Source organism: Nicotiana sylvestris, chromosome 10 (assembly GCF_000393655.2).
Source record: "Nicotiana sylvestris chromosome 10, ASM39365v2, whole genome shotgun sequence".
NCBI lineage: Eukaryota > Viridiplantae > Streptophyta > Magnoliopsida > Solanales > Solanaceae > Nicotiana > Nicotiana sylvestris.
This window is the reverse complement of record NC_091066.1, coordinates 29,763,140-29,780,853: the sequence shown is the minus strand read 5'-3', so window position 1 is coordinate 29,780,853 and position 17,714 is coordinate 29,763,140. Positions and strand designations below refer to the sequence as shown.

Below are 17,714 nucleotides of genomic sequence, written 5' to 3'. Positions count from 1 at the left end.
TGGCTGCCCCATTTGAAGATGGCCTTGATGCCTTTCCACATCTTGATCATAAACTTGCCATTCTTCTTATTCTTCACCTTTTTCTTTTGGAAGCCCGACTGAAGATCTGCATGTGCCTTGGCCAAGTTTCCATAGGCTGCCTCGAGTCTGTCAACAGTAGTTGCCATTTTCTCATGAGACTCTGCCTGCTTTTTCTGGTTATCCAGGTAGGTCTTCATTTCTTCCCTGTTGAAATATGCGGGCATAGGCTGGGAGGATGAGGGACCACTAGGGAGTAGTGACACTAAGTCACGAATGGATGTAAGCTAGGAGTTTAGCATCCCAAATGGTCCCTCAAGCACGGCTTCCTGTAAGGATGACTCTGGTCCGGCAACAGTAGTGGTGAATTTCCTCTTCTTGCTCTTTACTGCACTACACTCGCCTGTTACTCTCAGCGGATGAAAGGGTTTGTCGGTGGGTAACCAACGATTGGTGCTACGCACCTTAATCTCTTCCCTCCTACACAACTCTGGGATCAGTGAAGGAAACATCAACCCTGAGTTGTCGTCTAGCAAATACTCTCTCAGCTCCCGCTGGATATAGTAACCAACATTCACAAGAATACCGTCTAGAAGGCATGCAATGATCAAGGCTCTGGTGTATGAGACATCTGAAACATTTCCACAGGGTGATACCTTGTTGCAGAGGATGTAGAGCCATATTTTTGCTTCAGCTATAAAGTCAATCGACTTCAAACCCCTTCTCTTGTTGGCCCATTTTGCTCTCATGATTGTGGGATAGATTTTAGAAACAAGCCATTCTCTGTTGTTGCAATGATCCTTTTCTTTCACTGGCTCAAGTGGATGGTTAGGAAGCCCTAGAATGTCATTGATTAGTTCAGTCCAAAACCTCACTGTTTCGCCTATAATGGTGGGTTTTGGGTTGGCGAAGTTTGTACGCTTAAGATTAGCGTACAATTCACGTACCCACTCCTCATTGGTTTTGCATGGAGTAGGCATGAAGCACAACCAGCTAGAGGTGTGCAGACGGCCATAGAATTCTAGAAGCAGCTCGACCAATTTATCCTCGACAATCCCTTTTTCAAGCATGATCTTCTTTCTGAGAAGATTGTCATAATACCAGCGCTGAAAATCAGTAGACATGAAGCGTGAAGTATCAAATTCCTCCTCAGCAGCCTCTTTCCTAAATTTCATGATCAAGCAGAGCATTTTCGTTCATGTTCGGGTCCATTTTAGCTCAAAGTACCTTCAAAAAATCAAAAAAATATTAGTCGGGCAGTAGAATCATGTTAAGCAATTCAAAACAATGCAATTAGGCCAATGAATCAAGTCGAACGTGCCCCGGAAGCTCCAGTTGCAAAGCTACTGGTTTTGGCAAAACTGCCCAATTTCCGCACCTGCGAAAAAACATTGCAGGTTCTATGGTTTTCTTTCGCTTCTGCAGTTTTCCCCAGTTGACCAAAAATTGCACCTGCGATAAGGACCTCACAGATGCGAGGCCACAGGTGCGGTCAATTTTGCGCTTATCGGTCTTCTTCAGGGGTTTCACGAACCCCAAATTTTCGGCTCTTTTCACTTCTTAAACACGATGTTAGCACATAATTTATACTCAACAATTCTAAATTAGTGCATTACATGAAACTAGGACTCTATTAAACCTGATTTTGTGGTGCTTAGCAAGCAATTTTATTTTGGACAATTCATCGAACACGTTGCAAGCAGTGAGAAATTATGCTTCTTTACACAAATTGGGTACTCAGATTTCCCCCAAAATTATTGTTCAATCAACAACAACACACACTAACATACACTCAACAAATTTTCTCACCCTAATCAAGAGTGAGAAAAGAAAACGAGACTGTGGGGGAGAGACTGAGAAGAAGAAGGCAGTTGAGAGAGAGAGTGGTAATGAGTACCTGATTGTCTTGTGCAAAAGCAGTAGAAATCGAGAGCAATGGAGAATTTGAGTGTGTGAGAGATGGAGGATTTTGAGTTTTGGGGAAAAAGGTTATAGTATATACCTGATGAAATGAAGGCTTGGTTCATTAAACCTGCCCGATTTTCGCACCTACGGTTAAAGAAGCTCTTCTGCGAGTATTTTACCGCACCTACGCGTGTTGCGCATCTGCGCCTCAAAATCCTGCTTCTGCATGAGTGCACCTGCGTGATTGTGTCCGCAGGTGCGGTTGCACCAGACTTCAGCTGGATAGATCTGGACAACAACTGTTTTTGGCTTGTTCCAACACTTCAAACCCCTTAATTCAACTCCAAAAAATTTGAAACTTTGCAGATTAGTCAAAAATAACATAATAAACTATTCTAAAAAATAAAACTTACAAAACGCCCAAAAATATTGAAAATGATGATTGCCTCCCACCAAGCGCCGCATCTAATGTCGTGGCACAACGCAGATCAACTTTACCATTTTTCTCGCCACTTGGATGATATGAATTGGGCACCTAACTTGGAATCAAGCTTGTGACTACGAGCAGTGGGGTGGTAAGTTGATGATCAAGCCAAACTTTAATTTCTTCATTTTGCATTTCCTGGCTTTCATGTCAGGAATGTCATTTTTCCGTATTGTTCCCTCAAATTGTAAGATGTATGGCCTTTTTCTTTCCTCCTCGGAATTCCTCATTGACTCGTGTAGTTCAATTCCCATATCACCACACAATTTTAATGTTAAAAAATATTTGCAATGTGAAATGCCTTCAAATTGCAATTCTTCCCGAATATTGATATCCTCTTTGTCACGACCAAAAACCTAACGACGTCGTGATGGTGCCTATCGTGATACTAGGCCAGCCAATTATTATCCATTCACTTTGTTTTCCAATATAAGACTTAAGAAAAATCATAGTTTTAAATAGAAATCCAATAAGATAAAAATAGAACTCAAATCCAACGGAAAGAAGTACATAATCCCGACCTCGGGTGTCACTAAGTCATGAGCAACATACTACAACTGTCTGAAATATATAAGACTACATAGTCTAAGAATCTGAATAAAAGTACTATAAGGAAGATAAGGAAGGAGAAGGCGGAACTGCGGTAGCCAAGCAGCTACCTCGCAATATCCACAGAAAGTCCTCAACTGGCAAGATCAGCAACCGCTACCATGCCCCGAGATACCTGGATCTGCACACAGGAGTGCAGGGGGTAACGTGAGTACACCAACTCAGTAAGTAACAAGTCCAAACTATGTAATGATGGTAGTGACGAACCAAACCTCAAACAGGTTGCAACAGATAATTGTACGGAAAAATAGGCATGCTTACAGTTCATGTAGTTTCTCAGAAATAACTAAACACAGTATGAACAATACAAAGTATAAAGCTCAGGAAACTCTAAATACAAATGCACAGATAGAATGATCAATGTCACGTATGATACCTCCACTCACAGTGCTCAACAACTCGGTACTGTATACGGCCCACTCGGCCCAGGGAAAATCCATCTCGGAGTGTATGTACATCATAGACTATAAGTTACCCAGTACCGAGGAAAACAGGCCAATCCAGCCTCATGGAGAAGGTCCATCTCCATACCAATACTTCGGACAAGATCCATGTCCAGGGAAGATCCATCCCTCAATATCATTAACTACTACGCTCATTGGGGGTGTAAAGACTCCGAAGGGGATTCTCTGAGCCCAAGTACTCTATCAATGCCAGCAAAGGCATGATCAATATCTTTTCGCGGCGAACAGCCCAATCCCATACTGTCAAACAATATCCGGCTCTTGGCCTCACTCAGTCAATACTCTCCAGTCTCACACACATGGGCAAAAATGTCATAATACAAGCCCGACAATGATATGATATGTCAAGTAGCAATAATCGAGACTGAGGCATAATATCCTATGCATGAACAGTACTGAGTATACATTATAAATGAAGCTAATGACATGACAGCAAGAAACGACCTCTCGGGTCCCAACAATATTGGCGTAAAGCCTTAACATAATATTTAGCATGATTTGCAGCTTATCAACTTAATCACATAATTACAACACAATTAACCACATAAAAGAGTCACTAAGCAATGCCATGGAATGATCCAGGCCGCATTTCTCACGGTGTACGCCCATACGTCCGTCACTTGGCATTGCATCACCTCAATAGTAATCATAGAACATACAGTTCGGTGTTTCGAACCCTCAAAATCAAGTTTGGAAGCGTTACTTACCTCAAGCCAAGCCAAACTCTAGCCCGCGATGCCTTATGTGGTCCCAGTGCATGTGACTCCTTTCCGCGAATGCGGTCTTGTCCTTCGCAGATGCGAATTCGCATATGCGAACAATATTCCGCAGATGCGGAATCACTGAAGAATTTTGCACTTTTGTTACACTTTTTGCTCAATTCCGCTTCAATTGAATTCAAATCACTTCATGGCATCATTTACCTGAAAATCTAGCAATGCACACCATAAATCACCTCATTTTATAATTAAAGGATACAAAAACTAAAGAAAAGAGACTACAATGAGTGATAAAATCACCACTCATCTTTGGGTAAGAATTTCTAACTCAATTTTGGTTAAATTACATTAATTATTGTCATTTTTATCACTAAATTTGTGAATCGGGTTGAAAATGGTAGAAATCCTCTAGACTTTAATTTAAGATTTGGAGGTCGAGTTGTTATCGGAATTTGATAAAACTGGTATGGTTGAACTCGTATCGGAATGGGTGTTCGGATTTGGTAAAAATTATGTTGGGTTTCCGAGAGACGGGTCCCGCATTGACTTTTGGTTGACTTTTTAAATGTGAAATTTTAAGTCGACGTTATATTATCCGGAATTATTTCCGATGAATTTTAATGAAGTTATATAATTAATTTGGATAGATTTAAGTTGTCCAGAGGTCAATTTAAGTGAGAAGGCTACTTTGGAATATCGGCCTAACTTCAAAAAGGTAAGTATCTTGCCTAACCTTGTGTGGGGGAATTACCCTTTAGGCATTGAGTTTTATGTGAAAATCATGTACGCGCGGTGACGAGTACGTACTTGGTTTATATGTGCAAATTATATCGCTTAAAATTCGTAGACATCCTTATGTATTAAATTGAAAAATTGGTGGAACTTATTAAATTCCTTATTTGTCACACCTCATTCCTTGTTTACCGAGGTTATTTTTATATGATAATTTGGTGTGATTTCCACTTGACCTTTATGTGAATTCTATGTTTGTTTGAGATGCTATTTTTATTGAAAAATACTTTCATTATTGATTTTACCTACAGATAATTTAATGAGAAATTTAGTTAATAAGATGAATAAATCTATTTATTTTCTGAAGTTGTGATTTAAAAGAGGTATAGTTCCTTGATGAATTACCTTTTAGTTCATGTTGTTGAAAACTTGGTATTGAATTATAATAGTCGTGAATCATATTGAGGCAAAGTGCCAAATTGTGAAATATTATTCGATTGAGTTGTTCACTCCTGAACATTTTCTTAAGATGGTGTGCACCTTATGGTTGAGTCGTGGGCTCCTTATTGTGAAAAATAATATTATTGTTGATTTATGTGGCAAGTTGTGACATTTGAGCACTTGTAGTGCAGTTTGTGAATGATGTAATAATTGAGCACTTGAGGTGCAAATTGTGATGTGTTGTGATATTGAGCACTTATAGTACAATTTGTGAATGATGTGATAATTGAGCACTTGAGGCGTAACTTGTGAAATGTTGTGATATTTGAGCACTTGTAGTGCCTCTGTTGATGCATATTTACTTTTAAGACTACGAGGCGGTACCTCGAGAGACCCCCATGTCTTGCATATTTACTTTTGGGACTACGAGGTGGTACCTCGGGAGATTCCCCTATCTTGCATATTTACTTTTGGGACTACGAGGCAGTATCTCGGAAGATCCCCCTATCTTGTATATTTACTTTTGGGACTACGAGGCGGTACTTCGGGAGATCCCCTGTTGAGCATTTACTTTTATGACTACGAGGCAGTACCTCGGAAGATCCCCTGTTAAGCATTTGGTTTTGGGACTACGAGACGGTATCTCGGAAATGCCCTTTGTTGATATTTCTCTATGATTGCACTTGTCTTTGGTTATTTTGTATTTCCGTGATAGATAAATCCTCTTGTTCTTCTGTGATGTATTATTTGATTTTATTATATGTTTGTATTCCTTGTTGTAATATTTTGGCTTTGGCTCTTTGTACGAGACTCTGGGATTTGTGTTTCTGATTTTTACTAGTTTTCAAGGTTGAGTTGTTTTTTAAAAAAAAAGTGTTGTATGCTTTAATTCTTATAAGTTTTACATCCAAATCAGCAACTATCGGGTACTTCGTTTTAATTAAAATGTTATTTTCTTCACCCAAATAATTTCTAAAATAAATTCATTTTTTGTTGATTTCTTACTTGATTTAAAAATTTTAAACTTCCTTTATTGGAAATAAATTGATCATGTGGATCTCATATACATTGATATTATTGGCAAGTGAGTGGTCCATGCAGTTGTGATAGAAATATGGGTACGAGGTAACGTGAAAATATGAAAGTGGCCTGAGACCCGTATTTTATGATTATGAAATGAGGTGTCGCAGGGTGACTTTTATTTGAACGATATTTATTTGAAAGGATTACATTCTAAAGATTTTTATTTGAAAAACTTATAGGTGAAAGAATTATATTTGAAGGACTTGATTACTTGGTTTTACTTGTGTTCCTTAATCGCTTGAGCAATATTTATGGTGTTCTTGTTGCCTTGCTGTTTATATCGTTGGTTGATTTTTGTTGCTATCATTGCTAGTTGTTTTCCAGTACTATTGCATACTGCTATATTGCACAGGTTATTTGACTATTGAGTGTCTTGATTGTACCTCGTCACTACTCCACCGAGGTTAGTCTTGATACTTACTGGATACCAATTGTAGTGTACTCATACTACACTTCTATATATTTTGGTGCAGAGCGAGGTATTGGAGATATCGGACTCGGATAGAGTTAGAGTGTGAGCGCAAGGACTTAAGGTAGAGTTGCTTGGTCGTCGCAGTCACTTGGGGTCTTTCCTTTTTACTGTACTGTCAACTCTTATTCGAACAGTATTGTAAACTCGATCCTTGAGATCATTGCATGTATTTAGTTAGAGTTCGTGACTCAGTATTACCAGTCTTGGGAAGGTGTTATAATTATTTCCGTTGTTGGTTTTGATTATTAAAAAAATACCTAAAAATGGCTTGAATTGTAATAGTAATCAGCTTACCTAGTCTTATAGACTAAGTGCCATCACGACGCCTGTGGTGGGATTTTGGGTCGTGACATCGTAGCTATATTTGAATTTTATAGCAAATCCATGAAATAAGAGATTATTTATTTTGAACTAAAACAAGAGAGCAATAAGCTCTCGTAGCTTAGTTGATTAGAGCGCCTGCTTAGTTAAAGGAGGTCTTGAGTTCGAATCTCAACAAGAATATTTTATTTTCCTGTATTTCTGTATTTCGCCTTAGTTGTATTAGTTGCGCGAACAAATATAGTCGATACAAGTTGTATCCTTTGTATACGCCCTTGATACATATTATATTCGTTGCACGAATGAATACAGTTGATGCACAATGTGTACAGTCGATACAAGTTATATCCTTTGTATACACCCTTGATACATACTATATTTGTTGCACAAATGAATACAATTGCGCAAACGAATACAGATTGCGCGAATGAATATTGTTGATACACATTGTATACGTTGCGCGAACGAATACAATTGACACAGATTGTATTCGTTGTAGGTTTGAATACAATTGATACAAGTTAGTAATAATTAAATAATAGTTACGAATGCTAATTAAGTAAATTATAGTTACTAGGCTCTAAACTATAGTAATTTATGAAAAATCCTCAATCGATCATTTCCATATCAACTAAAATGCTAATATTTTAGTCCATTTTCTTTTGGGAATGATAACATAATTAGTCTTCTAGTAAGTTGTAATTCTCAGTATGACTTGTGGATGGCGATTTGGATCCACAGGAAGTATTATTCAATTGGAAAGAAACTTCTTCTTCACGTGGGGACCCCTATTTAACAAACTCATTTTAATTGGAGCAACAAAGTCTTTTTTCATTTCCACCGGGGGAAAAAAGTGTCTATGTATTAGGTTTCTCTTTCTTTTCTCTATCAATTCGTTGAATTTTAAATTAATTCGTTTTATATGTTACTATTCTTCTTGTTAATCAATCACATGTACCAATGACATTTTTTTTCTAATGCCTAGTGGCTAGTGGTGAATATAAGCATTTGTAAATTAGACCTCACCATCCTTGTATTAAATTAAGTAAAATAATAATTTTTCAGTCTCAATTTATGTGATGTAGTTTGGATTTCGCGAGTCATACGAATTTTTTCTTCTAATCGTGATTTTTTCATATGCATTTTAAATATTTTGAAGTGTTAATTACTGTGGCATATAGTACTTTTTATGTACTTTTCAAATATGTAAATTTTATTTTTTAAAAAAATTTAAAGATTCTATATTTAAATTTACGATTAAAATTAAGTAATCTGAAATTCAAACTGTATCACATTAGTTGGAATAGAGGGAGTAACATCAACGTTTAGGGTACGCTCTAGCTTCTTACTTATGTTTAATATGAGAGAAAATATTTTTGAAAACTATTTTTAAAAATAAACTGCTTTTTGAAAGATATTGTTCAGAAATATGTTTACGTGTTCGGTTAGCGAGTGCAAAGTATTTTTTTCTATTAAACTTTTGATTATAATATTAGTAAACCAAATAGCGATTTGATGAAATTTTTGAATATTAAAGTAAGCAAACACATTTTGTGCTTATCAAACACGAACACTGTAAATAAAGTTTTTGGCATATTATTACGTGATTAATTTGTTCTGCTATTTATCCAAGTGATAGAATTCATGATATATATATATATATATCGCCTCGTGTTTTACTCATGGTTCGTAGATTTCGGAGGTGAAATGTAATGATTTGTGCTAGTTCGTGGTGTTTTTATGTCTAGGAATCATCCGGAGGCACTATGGAACGAAGGTGCGAGATTGGAGTCAAAAAGGAGCGAAACGGGTAAATTGCCACAAAGTAGCACTACATGCAGTGTGGGGCGCTACCTGTAGCGCAGAAGTTAGAATGCCAAATATCCCAGCGCCAGGGCTAGCACTCCATGCTACCCTGGGCGCTGGTGACAGAAAATTTCTCCTAGTTCGCCCGGGACAAGGTTATTTCAACCCAAGACTTCCCCCCCCTTCCCCCCGCCCCCCAACACGTATAAAAGTAAGACTAAGCCTATATTGAGAGGGAAGACGTCACTTTGAGGGAAGAATACACACGAGGAACATCCGGGAGCGAGATATCTTAGTTTCTTCATCTTTTCTTAGTATTCTCAATTATTCAACACTTGTGAATTTATTTTGATATTATCACGAGTGGCTAAACCCCATAGTTTTGGGGTTGTGATTTAGCCATGAATATTATTATTTAAAATTGACTCAACCTTGATTACAATTTGCTAATATATGATTTTTTTCTTCAATTCTATTATTAATTGCTAATTGTCTGGCCAGCAGTTAGGTTCTATTTACTATCTATGCTATGCTTGGGAAAACAACACCTAGATTAGAGAAAAATTAAAGAGGGCATGATCTTAACTCTGAGCGGGGGAGGATTTGTTGTTAGAATAGAATATACCTAGTCACCATGCTTAATTGGATATCGTAATCTTAATGCGTTCTTAATAGATTGATTCTATAGGAATATAGACGTTAATCTATTTTGAATAGGCAAGTAGTAATTCGAGAGAATACTACGAGAGCAATTGTTCGATTAATTTATAACCATGAGCGAATTGTATGAAAGGGAGAGATAATTAGAATACAACAAGATTGGTGAATCGATTATAACCTTAGAATATTCGTCTCTACTGAATACACAACAACTATTTGCTGCTTGATTGATTAGTCATTTGTTAGAATTATTGCTTAGTATAATCACACTTTAGAACTTTGATTGACTCGGCTGAATAATAATCTTGGTAAAACTAATGGATAGTTAACACAAGTCTTTGTGGGTTCGACACTCAATTTATCACTTTATTACTTGTACGACCATGTATACTTGCGTATGCGTTTGGGAAAAACAAGTTTTTGACGTTGTTGCCGGGGACTTGAATATTGACTACTTTCTAGCTTTTACGTTAGTTATTTATTTTATCAAGTCTAACGTTTCTTATTGGTTGCTCTGCTCTCAAGACTTTGATTGAATGCGAAGGGTCAGAAGCCAGGGTAGACTTCAAGGCTTTGACCCCAAACTTGAGAGAACATTTCACAGAAGGTTGAGAGAAGCAAGGGACACAGATAATCTTCAGGAACTTGTTCAACTACCTATGAACATGGCAGAGGAGCAATATATGGTTGTTTAGGAGGTGGCGATGCCCAGTATTGCTAATGTCAACCCCAGCATTGTGAAGTCCAGAATCACTGAGCACTTTGAGCTGAAATAGAGTATGATCCAGCTATTATATGTGAATGGGCAGTTTATAGGTCTTCCACACGAGGATCCACAACAGCACATCTTGGACTTCTTGAAGATTAGTGATACTTATATAACTAATGGAGTCACTCCAAACTATGTGAGGCTCACATTGTTCCCGTTTCCTTTGTTTGGCGAAGCAAAGCGGTGGTTGAAGGCAGAACCAACTAATTCTATTACATCATGGAATGATCTGGCAAGGAAATTTTTGGCACGATTTTTTCCTTCAGGCAAAACTGCAAAGATCAGAAGTGAGATAGTCGCCTTTAAACAGAAATCGGGGGAGTCTCTATATTCAGCTCAGGAGAGATTAAAGGGGCTGCTCAGAGATTGTCCTCATCACAACTAGACAAATAAAGTGTTAGCTCACACCTTCATATAATGTCTCCATCCAGAGACAAATATTGTGATGGACGATGCAGTGGGAGGTCAAGTGTTGGAGAAAAGCTTTGATGAAATTTATGCCTTATTAAACAAATTCTCCAAAAGCAATCCTGATTGGCAAGGAGAGATGGGTAGACATAGAGTGCAAAAATATGTAGGGGTCCTCGAGTTAGATGTTTTCTCTACATTACCAGCACAGGTTTCCACAATGGCCAACCAAGTCAATAAGATGACCTAGGTTATTAACAAGCAACAAACTCAGCTAATGCAACGGTTCAGATATTTTGTGAAGTATGTGGAGAGGGTCACACGAGCGACTTATGCCTAGTTAATCTAGAGTATGTCTGTTTTGTGGGCAATGCAAATAGGGTCCAGACAAACTAGTATGTGAACAGTTACAATACTAACTAGAGGAACCACCCAAATTTTTCTTGGGGTGGAAATCAAGGTGATCACAATCAGTACAGGCCACATGCTCCTCAACAGCAATATAGACCACCACAGGCTGAACAACCTACAAACTTGACGAGTCACATTGAGGAGATGCTAAAGAAATTGATGGCTAAACAGCAGGCCCAAGCAGTAGTGATGAGAAATTTAGAGAGACAAATGGGGCAACTTGCTAGTGCCCAAAACACTCAACCAGTTGGAGCTCTTCCAAGCGACACTAAGGCTAATCCTAAGGCATCTAGTAATGTTGTGTCAATTGAGGAATGGGAGACAGTTAGAAGAATTCCCATCGAAAAAGAGAAAGCAAGTGACCTTTAATGAGAAACCGGCCACCATAGAAGCAAAATCAGAAAAAGCAAAGGAGTCAGAAAAGCTAGCTGAAGAGGCGGTAGCTAAAAAAAACCCACTATTAGTTGCGAGGCCGGCACCTCCATTCCCTTAGAGATTTGCAGAAAGAGAAGGATATTGTCGCTTATAAAAAAGTTTCTTGATATTTTGAAGCAGGTGCAAATCAATATTCCGCTGGTACACATCCTGCAAAAAGTGCCCAAATATGCCAAATACATCAAAGACATAGTGACAAATAAGAGGAGGTTGGCAGAGTTCGATACTCTGACACTCACTAAAGAATGTAGCTCAAGAATTCAAAGCAAGCTACCTTAGAAATTAAAGGATCCAGGTCGTTTCACTATCTAAATCTCGATTGGTAAGCATGCAGTCAGGCGAGCTTTGTGTGATCTTGGGGCGAGCATCAATTTGATGTCGCTATATATTTTAGATAGTTGGGGTTGGATGAGACACACCAAACTACGGTGATTTTGTAGTTGGTTGATCACTCCCTTGCTCATCCTGAAGGAATGTGTTAGTTCAAGTGGGTTCTTTCATACTCCCAGTTGATTTCATTATCTTGGACTATGAACCTGATCAAGAAGTCCCATTTATTTTGGAGCGTCCATTCTTAGCTACAGGCCGAGATATTATTGATGTATGTGAAGGAAAGATGACAATGAGAGTGGGTGATCGATTGGAGGTATTCAATGTGTACAAAGCACTCATACTACCAGTACACTATGAAGAGCTATCCATGATTTCTATGGTAGAAAGTGATGCGACTTCATTAGTTCCTTATATAAACCCCATAGATCCTCTTGAATGAGCCTTGATGGGGGATGAAGAAGATAGTGAAGATGAGATGATAGAAGAAATTGAGCAAGTCCTTAACATGTCTTGCAAGTATGTCCGCGGGCTTGGGATATTTGAGGAGTTGGACAGGCCTGTTACTCTGACCCCTCCTAAACCATCTATTGAAGAAGTTCCAAAGCTGGAGCTTAAACCTCTTCAAGCGTACCAGCGCTATGCTTACTTGTGGGATTCTGAAATATTTCCAGTGATTATCTCATCCAGCTTGACCGGTGTGCAAGAAGAAAAGATGCTCAGAGTGCTTCGTGAGCATAAAGAATCTATTAGGTGGACAATTGCTGATATTAAAGGAATCAATCCATCATTTTGCATGCATAAATCTTTCTGGAAGATGAACACCTCCCAGTGTTGAGCAACAAAGGAGATTAAATCCTATTATGAAAGAGGTCGTGAAGAAGGAAGTAATTAAGTGGGTTGCAGGTATTATCTTCCCTATTTTTGACAGCAACTGGGTGAGCCCAATGCAATGTGTGCCTAAAAAGGGGGTATAACTATTGTAGAGAATGAGAAAAATTAGCTAATTCCTACTCACACCGTGACGGGGTGGAGAGTTTGCATTGACTACAGAATACTCGACAAAGCAACCTGCAATGTGACCACTTCCCACTCCCATTCATTCACCAGATGTTGGACAGATTAGCGGGGCATGAATATTATTGCTTCCTTGATGGTTATTTGGGGTACAACCATATTGTCATATGCCTAGAGGATCGGGAGAATACCACTTTTACATCTCTTTATAGTACTGTTACTTTCAAGCAAATTCCATTTGGTCTTTCTAATGCATCAGCCACTTTCCAGAGGTGTATGATGGCCATTTTCACTTATATGGTGGAGCAATTCGTAAGTCTTCATAGATGATTTTTCAGTCTTTGAGTATTCTTATGATGACTGTTTGAAGAATTTGGGCAAAGTGTTGGCCCGTTGTGAAGAAACAAATTTAGTGCTAAATTAGGAAAAGTATCATTTTATGGTACAAGAAGGCATCGTGTTGGGCCATAGAGTGTCAAGGAGTGGCATTGAAGTTGATAAGGCAAAGGTGCAGGCAGTTGAAAATTACCTCCGCCCATTTTTGTGAAGGTTGTCCGGAGTTTCTTGGGACACGCGGGGTTCTATAGATGCTTTATTAAAGATTTTTTAAAAATTGCTACTTCTTTGTGCAGGTTGCTTGAAAAGGATGTAACCTTAAATTTTGATGAAGCCTACCTGAAGGCATTCGAGGAGCTCAAAAAGAAGTTGGTGGCTACCCTCATCATTGTGGCATCGGATTGGTCCTTACCATTTGAACTTATGTGTGATGCAAGTGACCATGCTATTGGGGAAATGTTAGGCAACAGGAAAGACAAGATGTTTTGCTCCATATACTATGCGAGTAAGACTCTTGATGATGCACAGCTGAATTACACCACCAATAAAAAGGAGTTGTTGGCTATTGTGTGGGCCTTTGAGAAATTTTGGTCATACTTGGTGGGAACAAAAGTTATAGTCCATACTAATCATGCAGCAATCAGGTATCTATTTACAAAAAAAAGAATCAAAGGCTAGATTGATGCATTGGATTTTGTTGTTGCAGGAATTTGACGTAGAAATAAGAGATCGGAAGGGTAGAGAAAACCAATTAGCCGACCATCTATCAAGGCTGCAAAATCATGAGCACATGGAGGAAGATGGAAAAATTAAGGAGGCATTTCCTGATGAGCAACTTTTTGCTATCACCCAAGACCCTCCCCGATGGTGTGAGCACCTAATTTTTGATAATATTTAATTTTTTATCACTTCTTCTATGTAAATATTTTAGGGGCTTTAACCTACAATTTTTAGCTTTGTTACACTTTTTATTATAGGGTAAAAATACAAAATTTAAAAGGTGAATTATTACTATTAATAATATTTTATTTTTATTTTAAAATAATAAAAAAAATTCCGAAAAAATATTATTTTTTTTTTATTTTCAGGAGTGATTTAAAAAATAAGAAAAAGGAAAGTATTGAATAAAAAAAATAAAAGTAAAAGTAGGTGGAATTCTCTTTTAAAAAGTAAAAGAAAGTAAAAAATTTTAAAAATAAAAGTAAAGTTTTGTGGAAATTTTAAAAAAATAAAAAGTAAAAGAAAGTTGGAATTAAAAAACAAATATAAAGGTATCTGAAAATTAAAAAAAATTAAAGTAAAAGAAAGTAGCATTTTTAAAAGAAAAGCAAAAGAAAGTAGATTGTTTTTTTTTAAGAAAAGTTAAATAAGTGGAATTCTCTTTTAAAAAGTAAAAAAAAAAGTGGGATTTTAAATAAGATAAAAGTAATTAAAGTTGGAATTTAAAAAATATAAGTAAAGAAAGGTGGGATTTCGTTTTATAAAAAAAATAAAAGCAATTTGTAAGTAGGATTTCTTTTAATTAAAAAATAATAAAATAATAAAATATTTTTAAAAAAAAAAACTGAAAAATCTCGAAAATTTTGCTATAAAAAGAAGAGAAAATTTGAGAAGAAGAAAGAAAAAGAAAAAAAAAGTGAGAGGGGGAGGAGAAAAATTTAGGTTGAAAATTTTCATTAAATTTTTCTTTCAATATTTCGGGCCTTGAATCTTGGGTTTGAAGAAGAGTTGATAGAGATTTTGTTGTTGCTGATGTATTGACTCTACAACTTTCAGATTTTATTCATTTGAATTCACTCTCTTGTAGGTATGTAATTCAAGCTCTTGAGTTAAAAAATGTCGGAGCATAGTGTCGAAACTCTGTCGAATTTTTGAGAATTTTTTTTTTAAAAAAAAAGGAGAAGGAAAAGAAAAAAGATTTGTTTTCAAAAATAGTTTGTTTATTTTGCCAATAAAATGAAAAAAGAATCTTGTTTTCAAAAATAGTTTATTTTATTTGCCGAACTACGTCAGTTTGATTCTTACAGGGTGTGGGATACGTAGGCAACCCTCATCGGGTCCAACTTCTTTTTGCCAAAAATAGCCCGAAACGAAAAACAATAATAATTTATTTTACTGTAAATAGGTAAGGTGATGCCGTTTTTATCAAAAATAGCCGAATGTTCCCGAAAGGGACGCCGGAAGGCTGATTTCGCATAAACAACCACCTTTGGTCTTTTCCAATTTTTGGCCAGTTAGCAGGCACAGCCTTAAAATCTCCCTCCGGAAGTGCTAAAAGGCTGTATTTGCAAAGTTGGGCTTTTGGTTTTAGAAAAAAAAAATCTGAAAAAAGGGTCAGTTTTGATTCAAAATAGAGTAAATCATGATTAATCACCTTAATAAATGTGTAGAATGAGCACAAGCCAGAATTTACCAGTAGCAATTATGAACAAGATCCCTTTGGAGTTGCACATGTGGTGGGATGACTTGGGCAAATCAGGGCGAGACACGGTCAATCTATACTTTGGAGGCCTCGCTGGGTTGCTGAAAATTAATCCTAGAGAGGATATCATAAAGGCATTGGTCACATTCTGGGACCCAGCTCACAACGTATTTCATTTCTCAGATTTTGAACTTACCCCAATATTGGAAGAAATAGCCGGATATATTGGGGGTCCCAAAGTTCCTCTGAGACACCAGTACCTAATTGCTCTGAGGGCCATAGTCGTGCACAGGTTCCTAGACTCTTTAAAAATAAGTAGGGAGGTCCACAACCCAGACTCGGCAGCTGGTTTTTGTACTTTGCAGTTTATATACAACAGATATGGTCATAAATGGGGGTTCAACAAGCCGGAAAACAAAATCTACAGCAAGGGAACCCGCCTTAAGTGGGAAGAACACAGATGTTTTGCATTTATGGTGGTCTTTTTGGGACTTTTGGTGTTTCCTAGAAAAGATGGGAATATTGACATACGAGCAGCCGGGGTTGTCAGCACTTTGTTTACTCAGGCCAACAGCACCCTCGCACCCATGATAGTAGCTGAAATCTTTCGCGCTCTCACAGCCTGCAAAGCCGGGGGACACTTTTTTGGTGCAACATGTTGCTGCAGATGTGGATGATCGAACACCTATGTCGTCTTCCTCAATTTATGAGTTATGGGTCGATAGAGAAAACATGCATAGAGGAATTTTCTACGAGGGTTGATGGAATCAGCTTGCTAGAAGGGGTCATAGAGTGGATAGCGCGCCTTCGTTCCGTCACTGCAAGCCAAATAGAGTGGACATTTGGATGGCTGCCTGTGGATGAAATCATATATATGTCAGTCACTGGACCCCATTTCCTTTTGATAGGACTTAGGAGTATCCAGCCCTATGCCCCGTATCGAGTTTTGAGGCAGTTGGGGAGATGTCAAATAGTTCCGAAAGATGAAGATCTTAGTGGCCAAGTGGTCGAGATCGGGCCTAACGGAAAATTTCACGAAGCAGCAGTCCGCCAAATTTGGAGCGAGTGTCAATACTTAATGGCAAATACATGTGTATGTGATCGGTCCAAAGGTGAAGTTTCGTCGGGATACCTTGCTTGGTATAGGAGAGAAATCGAGTTTGGGAGGCCGGCCAAGAGACCCCATCTCCAGGAGTTCGTCGGGGCGTCGCAAGAACAGTGGGATTGGTTGGCTAAAGAACATGAGTACAAGGCCACAATAGGCATATTGGAGAAGCAAGTCATGGAGTTGCAGTTTGAGAAAGATCTGTAGGCCGCCGCAGATGAGGGGGAGAAAAAGAAACTAGCTAAAGAAAATGAGGCCCTTCGAGCCCAAATTCAAAAGATGAAAATAGCTGCCAAAAAACCCCGCCCGAAGTGCCAAAGATGAAAAACTTATAGATAACCTGAGGCGGAAATTGGGCGAATATAATTTTGATCTGAACAAAGCAGAAAGTGAATTAACTAGGGCTCGAAAACAATTGGCCAAAAACTCGGCAGAACGAGCACGTCTGGTTAAGCAACTGAAAGAAAAGTATGACAATGAGGTTGCATGGCTAAAGAAAAGGTTCATCGCCACAGAAAACAAAATGATCAAACGGGCAAAAGACTTCAGGGTTGAAAGGGAACATTGTTATACGGCCTTGGTGCAATTAGAAATAGACTTGCAACATCTTCAGGAGCAGAATCATGTGGCCAACCAAACTTTGGAAGCCAGGGACCAGCATATTGGGTGTTTGTTACAAGAAAAAGGCGTCATAAGAGAGAGAATTAGAAACATCGCCGACTACGTCGTTATGAAGTGCCAGATCTGTGATGATATGACTCGTACTA

The 17,714-nt window shown here is 38.0% G+C and overlaps 1 non-coding gene across 1 annotated transcript; it reads right to left on the bottom strand.

Moving 5' to 3' along the window:
* Nucleotides 1-10,760: 10,760 nt before the first annotated feature.
* Nucleotides 10,761-10,867, bottom strand: LOC138880560 (small nucleolar RNA R71). Its single transcript, XR_011403294.1, has one exon. It is a non-coding gene; the product is annotated as a small nucleolar RNA R71 (small nucleolar RNA).
* Nucleotides 10,868-17,714: the final 6,847 nt, after the last annotated feature.